Raw genomic sequence first — 14,986 nt, 5'->3', positions numbered from 1 at the left:
AACTTTTTTGGAGGCCAGTAATATTAACAGAAGCGTTTCTATTGAGAATAGCGCAAAATGATGAGAAGTGTTTATATTTCTAATAGCTTCAAGCCACCAATGTATGGCTCTGTATGCATGCTATGGCGAACGCTTGTTTGGCGGTTGATTTACGTTGTACGAACGAGGCCTAGAGGTGCGATTCCACTGAGGCAATACTAAATAATATTTAACATGATATTTGATACATGCAAGCGACGTTGCCACAATTTAATATGTGCCAGAGGGGTTGAAAATCTTTCTCTTCTGTACTTTTTCGTCCAAAAATTTGTACCATCGAAAATATTCGTTGTAGAAATTTAGCATGAAAAAATACTCATTTATTTACTACAAATACTACATTTACAAGTCCTTCGTGTGTTTTATAATGCTTTTACATTTTTTTTTTTTTGAATCTAGATTGCGTACTATCATGAATTCAAAATATTAAAAAATCGCTCCAAGCGATACTGCGGCGTAAAAGTCGTCAAGTACGTTGATGTTGCTTTGTTCGAATGTAAGAAATTTCATACGCTGAAAAAATCTGTACCTATCTGCACTTTTTGACGAAAATCTGTTCTCTGTATCGTATAGAATCTGTACCAAAAATAACGCAAACATCTGTACCTTTCCAGATAAATCTGTACGTGTGGCAACACTGCTTGCAAGTGTTGTCATTGTTGTTGTTTCCATGCGCTGCCAGAGATAAATTGATGTAGTTATGAGATGTGGAATAATGGTGCTGGTGCAACAAGTATATAATCGACTGTAGCCGAGTCTATGTAAATTGCGGAAAAGGCAACCAGAACAGCGTTCGAGATAAATTTTCAATGAATTGACATGAAACAAATTGCGACATACTATCAGCTAGTGTATTGTTATGCGAGGGCGAGAATGAAACATCAATCAACTATAATCAATTGATTCTACAATTTAAAAAAAACATTTCAGGGCGATCATACCATTCTACTAAACAGTTATTTCTAAAATTTCACAGCATTATAAAATGATATCCGAAGTTATAAACAAGCGACTTATATATAATAACAACGTAGTTCTACGTCAACAATGCGGTCATATCTTGGACACAACCTCCTTTTATTTTTTTCAAAGATTTTGTGGACTAACCAAATTTTTGTCAACTAATTCAATAGCAAATCCAATATCAACCAGCTTTTATCTGATACCTATAACGTTCCTGAAGACCTTTCAATACAAATCAAATTTTGTTTTACTGAAAATTTTCCCATTCGTAATAACTAATAAACTTGCCAGAATATAACAGGGAATTCGAAAAAGGGTTGCCGTTTTTTGACTCCTTTAAATCGCTGATCCATGGGAACCCGGAGCTTGGCACCCTAGGGATTGACGTTGAAATTTTCGAAGTTTACGTTGATAACTGGGACGGACAGTTACAAAATAAATAAATATAAAAAATAACTTTTTGTTTTCGGATGTTTAACGATTTGTAACTACTTTTTAGTGGAATATCTGAGTATATAGAATTCTATGGAATCAATATCTTTGAGAGCGGGGACCGACACTGATATTGTGCAAATGCTCTTGCTGTTGGCTGAATGGAAAGCTTAGCTAGAACAATTCGGGGCTCAACGCGTTAAAGGGCGAAGTGTAGAAGCATTCCCGATGAGTGATGCGAGTTACGGGGCTGCTTCTGTTACCAATAAAGTTTTTGGTTATCAAACGGGATACGGAGGATCAACCGTCGACAACGATTCCGATTGGTAGTTGGAATCTCTCCTCAGATTATTACCTTGGCGGATCCAGGTTTCCATAAGCGAGCTCCGATTGATCTTCTTCTGGGTTTAGAGTATTTCGATGAATTCTTGTTACCTAATACTGGCCGGGTTCAAATTCAGCGCGTGGGAGAAGGACTTTCACTTTTTGTCAACACCGTTTTTGGGTGGATTGTAGCTGGCAAGGCGGATTTGCTGCCACGCGATTGTCAATAATACTATTCTGAAGGAAAAGGTCGAGCGATTCGAAGAACTGCACGATGTGCCGAAACTGACTCAAGAAGAACTTGACTGTAAAGAACACTTTCGAACCACTCTCGTGTTCAACGGGACGATACTTGAGCGTATGCCGAAGCGGATGGGGTTCGAGGAGATGATTGATAAATCGGAGGAAATTGCTAGGCTTACCTAGATCATGACATGAAGATTGTTGCGGAAGAAGAGTTGAAACGCGATAAACGGATCGCTTTCTATCTGCCTCATCATCCTGTCTTCAAGGAATTGAGCTTATGACAGGTCCTGTAATCCAGGACACCTTCCTTCATCTGCTACTTCGCTTCCGCAAATATGTTGCGGCTCTCGTTGCTGACATCGAAAAGATGTACTTTCAAGTGACGGTACATCCAAAAAGATACTGCTTTGTTACGTATTTTGTACAGATTGTCATCCTTGGAACCAGTTGCAACATACGAGATGTCTCGAGTCACTTTCGGTTTAACTCCATCATCGTTCCTTGCAACGCGATGTTTGCAGCAACTAGCACTCGACGAAAGTGATCAACACCCACGAGCCGAAGCGGCGCTCGTTAACGATTTTTACTTCTATGATTTTATCGTAGGGGCGATCTCCCAAGAATAGACTATCTTGTTACGGCATGAATTGGAGCAGTTGCTGTCAAAGGGTAGCTTCAGACTGCGATAATAGGTGTCAAATTCGGAAACTGTGTTGACAGGTTTCCCTTCTGATGAATTGGGAACATCATTCATACTAAATTTCGACCAGGAGCGCGTGAGAACGCTAGGAATAAACTTTCAACCAGGGCCAGATTTATCATTTATCGACATATCGAGTTTCACTGTGAGCGGACAGTGCACTAGGCGCAAGGTTGATTCTGTTGTTGCACAATTGTTCGATCCCACTGGTATCACAGCACCCGATATTACATGGTCTATGATCCGGATGCTGCTACTGTGGGTTGCCACTCAAGGATGGGATGATTCATTGTCACCCGACTTGGAGGAACAATGGACAGATTTTTATCAGCAGCTTCCGTCACTTTCCAACGTCAAGGTGGAGCGATACGCGTTTACCGACCATCCGGCATTGGCTCAGTTCCACGTATTTTCGGATGCGTCCTAACCTGCCTACGGCGCGGGCATCTGCTCTCGTTCTATCAGTCGGTTTGGGCGGATCAAAGTAGAGTTGTTAGCAGCGAAAGCCTGAATCCTGAAGAAGATCACACTCACAAGGTTGGAGCTGTGCGGTGCCCTTGTTGCGGCTAAACTTTACCGTATGACTGTTTACGCCCTCAAAGGGAGGAAATTGAGACTTGGTTCTGATCGGAATCGACCATCGTTCTATCGTGGCTGAAACTTCCACCTTACGTGTAGCCTACATTCGTCGCAAACCTGGTCTCACACATCCAATAGCTTACGAAGGGACACCAGTGGAACCACGTGAAAGGGACGGAGAATCATACTGATCTTGTGTTGCGAGGTGTTATGCCAAAGAATCTAGCTGATCTGTTGCATTGGTTCCATGGTCCGCCGTGGTTGTCACTCTTCGACCAACATTGGAACACCAGAGAACATTTGAAATACGAGAAGCAATCGGAGGAATCATTGCAGATGCAGAAAAGCGTCCTCATCCTCACGGTAGCAGACCCCTCTCAACCTCATCCATTTCTGGGTCACTGTTCATGTTATTGGAAGCTGCTGGGGATGTGAGACACATCCGGAATCGTAAACGTCACAGCTCGCCTCCGATTCTCAGCGTCAAAGATCTTTAAGAAGCCAAATGTGCACTGGTACGGTGTATTCAGCTTGAACCGTTCTCTGCAGAAATCAAGGCACTCGCAAACCATCGTATTATTCCAGCTCACTCATCGTTGAAAATACTCAACCCTTTCCTGGATCAGCAGGGTATACTTCGCGTAGGAGGGCGGCTCAAATTTGCTGGAGAATCCTATTCTGTTCGGCATCCCATGATGATCCCCGGCAATCTTTCTTTCTCGTGACAGATGGCAGTCGCCTCTCACGTACTGGCACTTCTTTCTGGTACTGTGGTCCAGTCTACTTGAAACATGTGCATCGTCGTGCTGCTGTTCAAAAGGCTTACATCGCCGTTTTTGTGTGCTTCAGCACGAAAGCGGTCCATCTTGAGTTAGTAGGCAATCTCACAACGGCCGCTTTCCTGGCTGCCCTGCGATGCTTCGCGTCCTATAGAGACCTACCCTCCGAGATTCATAAGGACAACGGTCAGGGTGCCAGCAACCACCCAACCAACCACGACTTACTGTATGATCCGACTGTTGCAGCTAAAATCACTAGCGAAACCTCCCAGCGAGGCATTATTTAGAAATTTACCCCGTCGCGTGCACCCAATTTCGGCGGGCTTTGGGAGGCAGCAGTGAAGTCTGCGAAGTTGGCGCTCATCCGTTTTCTAGGCAAACGACAACTTTCCTTCGAGGACATGACGACGATCCTCACTCAGGTCGAGGCGGTAATGAATGCCCGACCACTCACTCCACTGTCGGAAGATCCTCCTGAGCATTTCCTGACAGGCACCTCCCTACTAGCAATACCTGATCCGGATTACACAGATGTTGCAACAAACCGACTAAATACAACACTACCAGCAATTGCAACAACTAGTACAGCAGCATTGGAAGCGGTGGAGACGAAAATATATCTCGCAACTTCAGAACCAAAATCAGCTCAGCTCCTCAAACAACACAGCTAAAGGTCGGCTAGCTCGCATCATCGAAGTCTACCGGGGCCCCGACGATGTGGTCAGAGTAGTGGGGTTACGAGCACCGAATAGAGTCGTCTACAAACGCCAGGCTTCAGGCTTCACGTGTTTGATTGTTGCCTTTCGAGAAGACAGCTGTCAACCCACAACCCACTTGTGCAACTCTGAATGATACATAGAAGGAGCACTGAATTGAAAGAAAAGTATTCATGAGTGTAGGTAATATGTAAAGTTATCCACTTTTTTCTCGATAATTGGCTTCAGTGATCAATATCTCGCGTAATATCGATCATAAAAGTTCAAATTTAAACTCGTTGTAAAGGTTATATTTTAGGCTAAAAACATTTTTTTTGCTGTTTTTGGTTTGATCCATTCAGTTGTGAGTAACAGGGTGTTTACAATGGAGGTCAACAAAGAGGAAATTCGGTACATTTTACAGTTTTCTTTTAGAAAGGCGAAAATGCAAGCAATGCTGCTGAAATTGTGAATTGGGTTTATGGTGTCGATACTGCAACAGTGAAATATGTGCAATTCAATTTTTTTTTTTTTTTTTGGCAGGCTTATCTCACTTCTTAACTAGGCGAACCTAGCCAGAATTTTCACCTGCCCCCGGGCTTCTGAATGCCAAAGGGGGACTAGGCTCTGCGGAATGCACGTATCTGCATGCTCGTGCTGTTTCAGTCCTGACCGAGAAATTGTCGGACAATCGCGCAGGTGCTAAGGATGACCGACTTTTGGATGCCGGCCAATTCCTTCTCCATGTTCAACACCTTTAGCGCTTCCAGAAGTGTCTTCGGGACAATTCCAGTTCCAGAGAGAACGACTGGAACAATTCTTGGGACCTCCCTTAGCTCCCACAGTTCCTTGAGCTCCACGGATCGGTACTTGCAGATTTTGCGACCGTGGTTCTCCTCCAGATTTTGGTTCAGTGGAATAGCGACATCGATGATGGTGACTTTGCGGTCGCTCTTGTCGTAAACCATTATATCTGGGCGGTTGTGGTGGATCGAGAGGTCGGTCAGAACAGTGCGATCCCAGTACAGCTTGAGACGGTCATTTTCCAGGACAGGTGCAGGCAGGTACCGATAGTTTGGTACGTTGTCTTCCAGTAGAGCACATTGGAGCGCCAGTTGTCGATGAACAATACGGGCCACGTTGTTGTGGCGCTCGGTGTAGGCTGCGTTGGCCAAAACGGGACAGCCTCCCATAATGTGCTCTATGTTTTCACCTGGTTGATGGCACATCCGGCAAATGTCATCAACGTCTTGATGCCAGACGTACCGTCTGCAGTTTCTCGTCGGCATTATCCTGTCCTGGATGGCTATCATGTCGGCTTCTACTACTGAAGAGAGTTCACCACGCGTTAGCCACAGATTAGATGCGGCCTTGTCGACGTGTGGCCGGTCCAGTTGATGGAGGTGGGCACCATGCACTGCCTTCTGCTTCCAAGCTGCAATCTCTACTGTCTGCAGATTGCAGTTGAGTTGGTACTCCGCTTGCGCCAAGTGCAGAGCGCTGTATCCTCTGTCGGCGGCGCAGACAGCCCGGTATAGCGCGTTTTGGTTGGCGCGTTCTGTGAAGTACTCGCGCAGTTGTCGTACCTGGGCAACATACAGTGCTGATATGTCGACTATTCCAAGTCCCCCTTCTTTGCGTGGCAGTGAAACTCTCTCCAGTGCCGATTGAGAATGGTGCATTCCGGCCTCTTCGTGGGCGCCGTCGCCATACCTTATTTTATAGCCATGACCGTTTCTATTGAACGTCCTACTGAGGGGGTTCAGTGCCAGACAAAACCAAAGCGGGCTGAAAGAGTCGCCTTGGAATATCCCCCTCTTTATCTGCAGCGTTCTAGACTGCAACACATTTTCCCCATCACTGAGGTGCAGAGACGTACTCCACTGCCTCATCGCATGCTGCAGGAACCTAACGACGACGGGATCAATTTTGTAGAGCTCTAATACCAGGACGAGAAACGAGTGAGGTATGGAGTCATAAGCCTTCCTGTAATCGATATAGGCCATGCTTAGGTTCCGCTGGTTATATACCGCCTGGCCGACTATGGCTGCGTCGATGATGGCCTGGTCTTTACAGCCATGCGTATTTTTCCTGCATCGTTTCTACTCTTCTGCGATGATGTGATGTTGTTCGCATACTGCTTAATATCTTGTACAGACTCGATAGGCACGTTATCGGTCTGTACTTCGATGGGTTAAATGTGTTGCTGTCTTTCGGGATGAGGAAGGTGACGCCACGGGTGGCGAATTCAGGAAGGTTGTGTGGGTCACGTAGCACCTTGTTGAAGCACTCAGCTATCTTTAGATATGCGACGGTCAGCTTCTTGTGCCAGAAGTTCTGAACACCATCGGGGCCCGGTGCTGCCCAGTTCCTCAGGTACCGCGAGGCTTCGCGGACATCGTTCTCTTCGACGATGATAGCTGGCATCTCTCCAATTTTACCACAACTCTCCTCCTCCCGTCTTAACCTCATTTGCCCGTCGCGATGTTCTACTGGGGTCTCCCAAATACCAGCCCAGAAGCTCGTCACATCGCTAATATCTGGCAAACCTTCGCGGTAGTCGGGCTTCTCGTCACTAATGTGGTCGTAGAACGCTTTCTCGTTATTTCTGAACATCCGATTTTGTTCCTGGCGCTTTGTAGAGTCAGATTAAAGTTTCAGCCGTTTTGTAAGGACGCTCAATTGCTGTACTAGTGTGTCGAGTTTTTCCGTCAGCTGGTGAGGTCCCAGCTGGCGAAGTTCAGTAGGCCGCACGATCACAGCAACTTGGCGACATAATTTCGCCGATCTGCTGCCTCTTTTATACGCCATCAGCCTTCCAATTGCGGCGTGCTTGTTTAGAATCCGTTGCTCCAATCTCCTTCGCCATGGAGGCTCACGCCTTTCACGGAGATGTTGGAGCAGTCCACCTCTTGGCCTTATACGGTATCTTAAACTTTTGGCGGTCGCCACAGCAGCACAGTAGACTTTCAGTTACAGCTCCTCCATGTTCTCAGCATCAACCAAGTGCAACGGAAGAACGTGCTCGTTCATGAGCTTTACTGCACTTGTCAGCCTGCGGGAATACTGCAACTTCGGGATCCTAGGGCGCGACAAAGGGTCCGTGTCGCGGAACTGTGAGATCGCCTCGTCGTAATGGAAGACCAGATCGCGTAGTAGTTGTTGATCTGGCTGTGGATCTTCCGGCTCAGGGGGTTGTTGTACTGTGGCCTCCACTCGTGCTGATTCGCGTGCCCCACTCGCGAATGAATTGCTCAGCCCTACTGAACTTCGTCTCGACACATCGCTTGCTGTTCTCTCTGCACCTGCTGCTTGATCTCGTCGACTTGCGTTTGGGAGAGCATATTGTTGCGTACAATCGCTCTACGCCTCGCGTTCATCGAGTTTTGGTCAAGCCTCCCGACGAACTCTGGATACGCTTCCTCGAACATTGCGAGTATTCGAGGGCGACCGCTCATGTCCGTCTCCAAAGCAGTGCAGATGTAATAGGCGCGGATCACGAATTCGTTCATTTCGTGTGTCCACATGATCCATCGCCTAGTAGTACCCACAAATGTGGACGACTGTCGTCTGACAGAAAATTTATTATCTTAATCGATTAGCGTTTGTTTGATGTTACTTGATGGGTAGTGTGCGAAAACGATCATTTTCTTCACACTGTTTCGCAAAATTATTGATTTTCGGGCGAGGGGTGAGGGAGGGAGATGAAAGAAATAAGCGCCTTTGTGGCCATTTGTGGCTAGCTTCCACCTTCACCTTAAGCCAGATCAGTCGGTCGCAACTCTCACTCAGTACCCAATAAATGAAGCTATAGTTTCTACTTCGTGTCGTGAGTTTTTACTTGAAACTTTACGGATTTCCCAACGCGAAAATACATGTTCTGCAAAGGTTTGAAAGTGCGTAGGATAGGTTCCAAACACCCCCATAATGAGCCCCTTGGTCGCCCTTGATGGGTTTTCATTTCATTTCATTCATTTACAAATACAACACGCTATACATAGCTGCCAATGCTTTCTGACAATGTATTATGAATCAATATTATTATAAACTTCGACTATAAAAACTACTAAGGCATCGTGCACAAATTACGTAATGCTAAAAATCCGGATTTTGGACCCCCTCCCCTCCTTTTGTAACGAAATTTCCTATCTCTAATACACAGTAAGTAACGCAACCTCGACCTCTCAAACCCCCCCCCCCCCTTATCACATTACGTAATTTGTGCACGGCGCCTAATATAATTATACTTTCGGATTGAAATTCGTTTAACACGTTGAGTGCCACGGTTTTATGGCGACTCTAAGGAAATTTTTAAACGTACTAGGGCAATCGTTTCTTATCGTAGTGGAGGGTATTTTTGTTCGAAACGGAATGCTTATAAGCTTTTATGCTTATATTAGTTACCTTTATTATAATATATTATACTGTCAGTCACCGGTGACTGACGTGGCAGTAAACGTGTTAATGTTATCGCGTTATATGTTCGAAAAATTCGTCCGGCAAAAAACTAGGGGTACATTATATCTGTGATACAACCGCAAGGTTGTCGTAGAACTACCGTTGACTTAGTAATCATTTGTTTGAAATTGCATCTGAATCAATTCTCAATAAATGAATATTTTTAAAAAATCTCTGAAAAGTCGAAGTAAGTGCAAGCACAGAGCTTGTTTTATGTATATTCTGGGGATGCATTCTTACGTGATAAATTTTGCGCGTCCGTTGAAGTTAGTAGCAAAAAATGAATGGGTTACATCTATGATATGACCGCAAAGTTGACGTAGGACTACTGATGATTTAGTTATCATTTGTTTATGTTGATAAAATTATTGATAGACTGAGTGTTGTGTTCGTACCCAATTTTTTTCAGTACATGTAAGGTAAACACATTCCGAAGTACAAAAATCGTGCGGATACAGTATCAACCGCATGCCTGAGTCAATAACTTCAATATCAATTTTTCATGCTATAGAACAGGGATTCTCAATTTTTGACAAGAGACACCTTTTCCAAAATAAAGTGATACCATCGACCTTTATAGCCATTTTTTTTAATTTTATCTTTATTTTATTCATACAAAATGATTACCATTTTAAAAAACCCCTTTTCTGTTTTTGACTTTCATTGTCAGCACCCTATAACTCACAACTGAATGGAACAAACAAAAATTAACAAAACATTTTTCTAGTATGGAATGTCACCTTTACAACGAGCATGGTTTAAAATTGTGTGATCAATACTACACAAGATATCGATCACTACAGCCATCTACCGAGAAAATAATGGATTCCTTTTTGCCCAACCTAACATAATGCTATCCAACCAGTGAAATTTGGTTGTAAATCAACGAAGCTGGTCTAACACTTGAAGTTTAAATACCAATTTCCATTCGCGCCCATGTTATCATCATCGCAATTAACTTGCCATTACCAATCTGAGATCGCGATAATTCCTTATCGGGACAGAATAAATATGTATATATCCGACATCCCATCGCATCCCGCCTGCCCGCCCACTGCACTCCCAACCGGAAGTGCGGTTCTCGACCTCACTGCCAGTGCTAATCTCATTTTCGAATCCGAACCCGCTAAGCAGCGCCAATCGAAACATGCAACCCGAACCGAACATGAAAATGGATGTACTTTCACAATTGCACAATCTCTATTGATTGATAATAATTATTTAATTAGATTACGCCCTTCCCGGTTTTCCCGGGACAGCTGCTGCAGTCAGACAGGCAACTTAATAGGCCCACAATTTTCAGCATCAGCTTGCGGTCCCTTTCGGCGCGCTGCGTCCCTGGAACGAAGCGATGCGATATATGCAAATTAGCCCGATTGGGATCGTTTATAAGACAGGTGTGTTTCCGGACCAAATAACGAATCTAATTAGTGAGATTTTTTGTTCTGTTCTGGAAAAGTGCCAATAAGAAAATCTCATCATGATCCGTGAACAGATCAGAAGCCGAACCAACCGAATTGCCAAGAGAAGCATCTGGGTCAACAAGCTGGTCAAAGCTGTTCCAGTTTTAGACGATTGACCACTATATCCACCTCAAAAAGATATTTTGGCTTTTCGGATATTTTTGTTACATCTAAGAAACTGTGTTTCTGAATCTCAAGATTCTTATCATTTGGGAGAAAGATGGCCTCAGAAAAGTTTATTAAGAAAGATATAATTGCTGAGTGATTAACAGATTCACCTGAAATTTCATATTTCGAGATACCTATTTCAGAAAATATAGCCAATTTTATAGAACGAAATGTTCTGCAATGAGCTGCTAGATGCAGAATTATGCGGTGTTTGGAATTTTCTCACCACTCGACCCTACACCCAAACTAGCGTTGGCAGAAAACATGTCATCTTTGGCAGAAAAGATGCCATTTCCTGGTCATGAGAGTCAAATGCGCAAATAATGAGCTATTTTGAAGCTTAAAAACGGTTTGTACGTATGCGAGCAGACATCTCTTTCTGTTTCCTTTTCTCTTTTCTTTTGGGATTGTGCAAAAAAAAGTCCATACGACGTCAATGGTGATCGAACCAAGTTACTTTACACGACCACGCTATCCATATAGCTGCCAGCGCTATTATAAAGAAGCGTGATAATATTACACCTCATCATAAAATGAAGTTGGAAGGTGTTTTCTAAGCCGATAAATAAGAACATGAACGAGAATATATCTTTCTCTGTCTGGGCGCAAACTATACGAAAAGCTTTCATTTAAATGTGTCTCCTGTTTCGCTCCCTCATATTGGCTCTAGCATATATATTATACAAATGATATACATGTATTGGGGAGTAGAACATTTTATGTTATCTTTCAGATCCTTTAATGTAATAAATCGGGATGCCAGAAAATGTGCTAAAAATTAACTTTGGGTGTAGTAAATACTAAATGGGGTGAAAAGTTCCGGGATTTTTCAACAGATGGCGCCACTAAAAAATTAACAAGATTCATTTCGAGAGGTTTATCTGTCACTAACCTATATGTTTCATGACATTTCGTTTATTTGTTCACAAACTACACTTATTCAAGTGTCACTACCTGAGCATTCGTATAGAAAATGGAAAAAGAGTGATATCATATTTTGTTCAAACATTGTTTTTTGATGGGAAAGACTCCTGAACAATCAATGCAGTGGTTGCCGAAATGTTATTCCACTTCTGTTCCTTCGAGAACAACAGTTTATCGGTGGTTTAGTGAATTTAGAATGAGCCGTACAAACACCGCAGATGCACCTCGCTCTGGAATCCAAATGAGGCTACAACAAAGTTGATCAAGAAGTCAAAAGCTGAAAATTGATGACCAAATCAATCGAGAATTTATCCACTAAGTGATTTTTTTTTTATTTTTTTTTATACCCTCCACTAACCCCCACACCAGAAAGCTCGAATAGAGAGCCCCCTGGTAGTGGACTTTTGCTAACAGACAACAAACATAAGAAGAGATAGCGGAGAATATAACAACAAACGAAGAAAACAAAACATGTGAAATCCCAGTGGAACATTAGAGTTCCTTTGAAGGGATCCACCATATTATACAACATTAGAACGACGCAGGAAAAAGAAAAATGACGGAAAATATTATTAACCAAAGCATACATATACATAAGATGGTCGGCACATTTACAGAATATATTGATTTATGTGGATCGTCATATACTGTTTCAGCTTATTTTAAAAAATATGTTTATTGCTTATTGCTTTCAGATTATTGGGAAGCACGTTGAATTTTAATGGACCGTAACTTTTGATGCGCGTGAGTCCCAATTTCGTAAAAGCTCTGGTTCTCATTAAGTCATTTGCATTTCTCGTATTCAGAAGGTTTATTCGAGTAGGGAATGTGATATTATGGTGAAAATTACGGTTATGCAAAATATTATGAACAAACATGATACTTTGAATATCACATAGGCCTGAAATAGGAATAATTCTATTTTGTACAGTAGTGTAAAGCGCAACTGTCGTATATAAGTGAGGAAGATTGAAAACTACTTTCACACATCTATTTTGCAGCGTTTGAATGTTTTTCAATTTTGATTTGGCAGCATGACCCCAGACTACAATTAAGTATTGGAGGATGGAGTGGATGCATGCAAAATAAAACTGTAACAAGGCTCTTTTTGGTATGAAACAGCGTACTCTTTTCATGAAACCACATGAACTTGCAACTTTACTCGATACATGTTTAATGTGAGTATCCCAGGAAAGGGCAGAATCTAAATACAATATTTGAAAGAGAAGACTTTTTCAATAGTCAGGATTCCCACACATGGATCACGGTGTTGAGGTATTTTTTTTAGTGGCGAATGGAAGGCCATATACTTTGTTTTAGTGAGGTTAATGGTTAGATAATTGCCACTGAAATATTCCATGAGTTTCACTATATCTGATTCCATGTCCGCTACAATAGTTGCTACAATAGTTGATATTCATATCAGGACGCGGATAGAATAACGCCGAATCGTCTGCAAAAAGTCTTGGTATTCCGTGGAGCGTTAAATTACCAAGATCATTGATAAAAATCAAGAAGAGTAGAGGACCTATGTTGCTTCCTTGAGGAACTCCTATATAAATCGGACGTAAGCTACTACGAACACCGTTAATTACTACAAATTTTTTTCGATCGGACAGGTAACTTTTTATCAGATCGTTGGCAACTCCTCTTATCCCATATCGATCAAGCTTTTTCAGTAAAATTTCGTGATTAAGAGTGTCGAAAGCTTTCTTAAGATCGATAAATAAGCCTCCTACGATTAGTGAGTGATTCTAGTGAGTAAACAAATAATATCTATCACTATTGATGTATATAAGCTTTTGCGCAATAGCTTGGTCAGCTGTCTCGAAGCTTTTTCCTGAAATATCTGCTTTTCCCGAAATACTTTTCATGATAGACATAGGACGTCTTTCGAGAAGCTATTGAGAATACGAGGGTCACTATTTATATTTCGGGAATTGGCAACACTGATGTCATGTGAGTCCATCCGACGGTTCCATCGTAAAGTTTGACATTTTTGACGATATACGTACTCAGAACATTTTGTCATACGGACGCTATTTGTTTATTTTATATTTAGTTGAAAGTTTGGTCTCGGCAAAAAAATGGAACTGAATCGTGAACATTTTCGTGCGATGATTTTTTACGACTTTCGACGTGGATTATCACAACAAGAGTGCGTCAATCAACTTAATTTGACTTTTGGCGATGAAGCTCCATCAAAAACCACTGTGTATCGCTGGTATAGTGAATTCAATCGTGGTCGTAGTTCGCTGTCCGACGAGTTTCGTGAAGGTCGTCCAAAATCGACTGTAGTGCCAGAAAACATCGATGCTGTGCACGAAATGATTAAGCAAGATCGTCATGTAACCTATTGTGAGATTGAGGCATCCCTAAGCATTAGTTCCACCAGCATATATGCGATTTTACATGAACACTTAAGGCCCATTTATACGTTGCTAGTAGCTGACTTGACAATGAGCAGCTACTGACCCGGTGGACTCGCTTGACAATTGGTTGACTCGCCTTGTCCGTTCACATAGTGTGAGCTGCTGGCGAGAAACTAGATACTACGGCACGGGTTTACCTGGGATGCCAGGCGATTTTTCAAATGTCCATCAAATAGTCAGAAACAGCAATCAGGTCCGAATTTGTCAAATGATTGGTCCGAAATCGACTTCTTTATTGGTAGTTTTCATCTTAGGTTTTCAGTTGAATGTATCATTACACAATTTTATAGAGATTACAGAGCAGTGTTGAGAATAACACCTGAACAAGTGGAAAAACTGTTGAATTTAATTGCTCCACAAATACAACGCCAAGATACACTCATGAAGGATGCTGTACCTGCAAGAGTGATAATATAAATGACATTGATATGCCTTTCTTCTGGAATATTGTTCAGATTGTTGTCGATATTTTTTAGAATCTCGAAAGCATCCATAGCTAAGATAATTCCGGAAGTATGTGATGCTTTAAATGATAGTCTAGAAGACTTTTTAAAATTTTATTCACACGCGTCAAAAATTAAAATAATGAATGAAAATGTACTTTTTTAAATCGAATATGTATTCTGTTTCTTAGAACCTTACTTTTTTTCGCAAGTTGTGAGTGAATTTTGAATGAAAATTGTGCCTGATAATGATTCTATATTAGACATTCTCCAGAAAACTATCTCAAAAAGAAAGCGTGCCCCGCCAGCGTGCAAAACAGAATAACAATGATTTCGTTAAG

The sequence above is a fragment of the Toxorhynchites rutilus genome, chromosome 1, assembly GCF_029784135.1.
Source record: "Toxorhynchites rutilus septentrionalis strain SRP chromosome 1, ASM2978413v1, whole genome shotgun sequence".
NCBI classification, from domain to species: Eukaryota; Metazoa; Arthropoda; class Insecta; order Diptera; family Culicidae; genus Toxorhynchites; species Toxorhynchites rutilus.
This window is presented reverse-complemented; position numbering follows the sequence as displayed.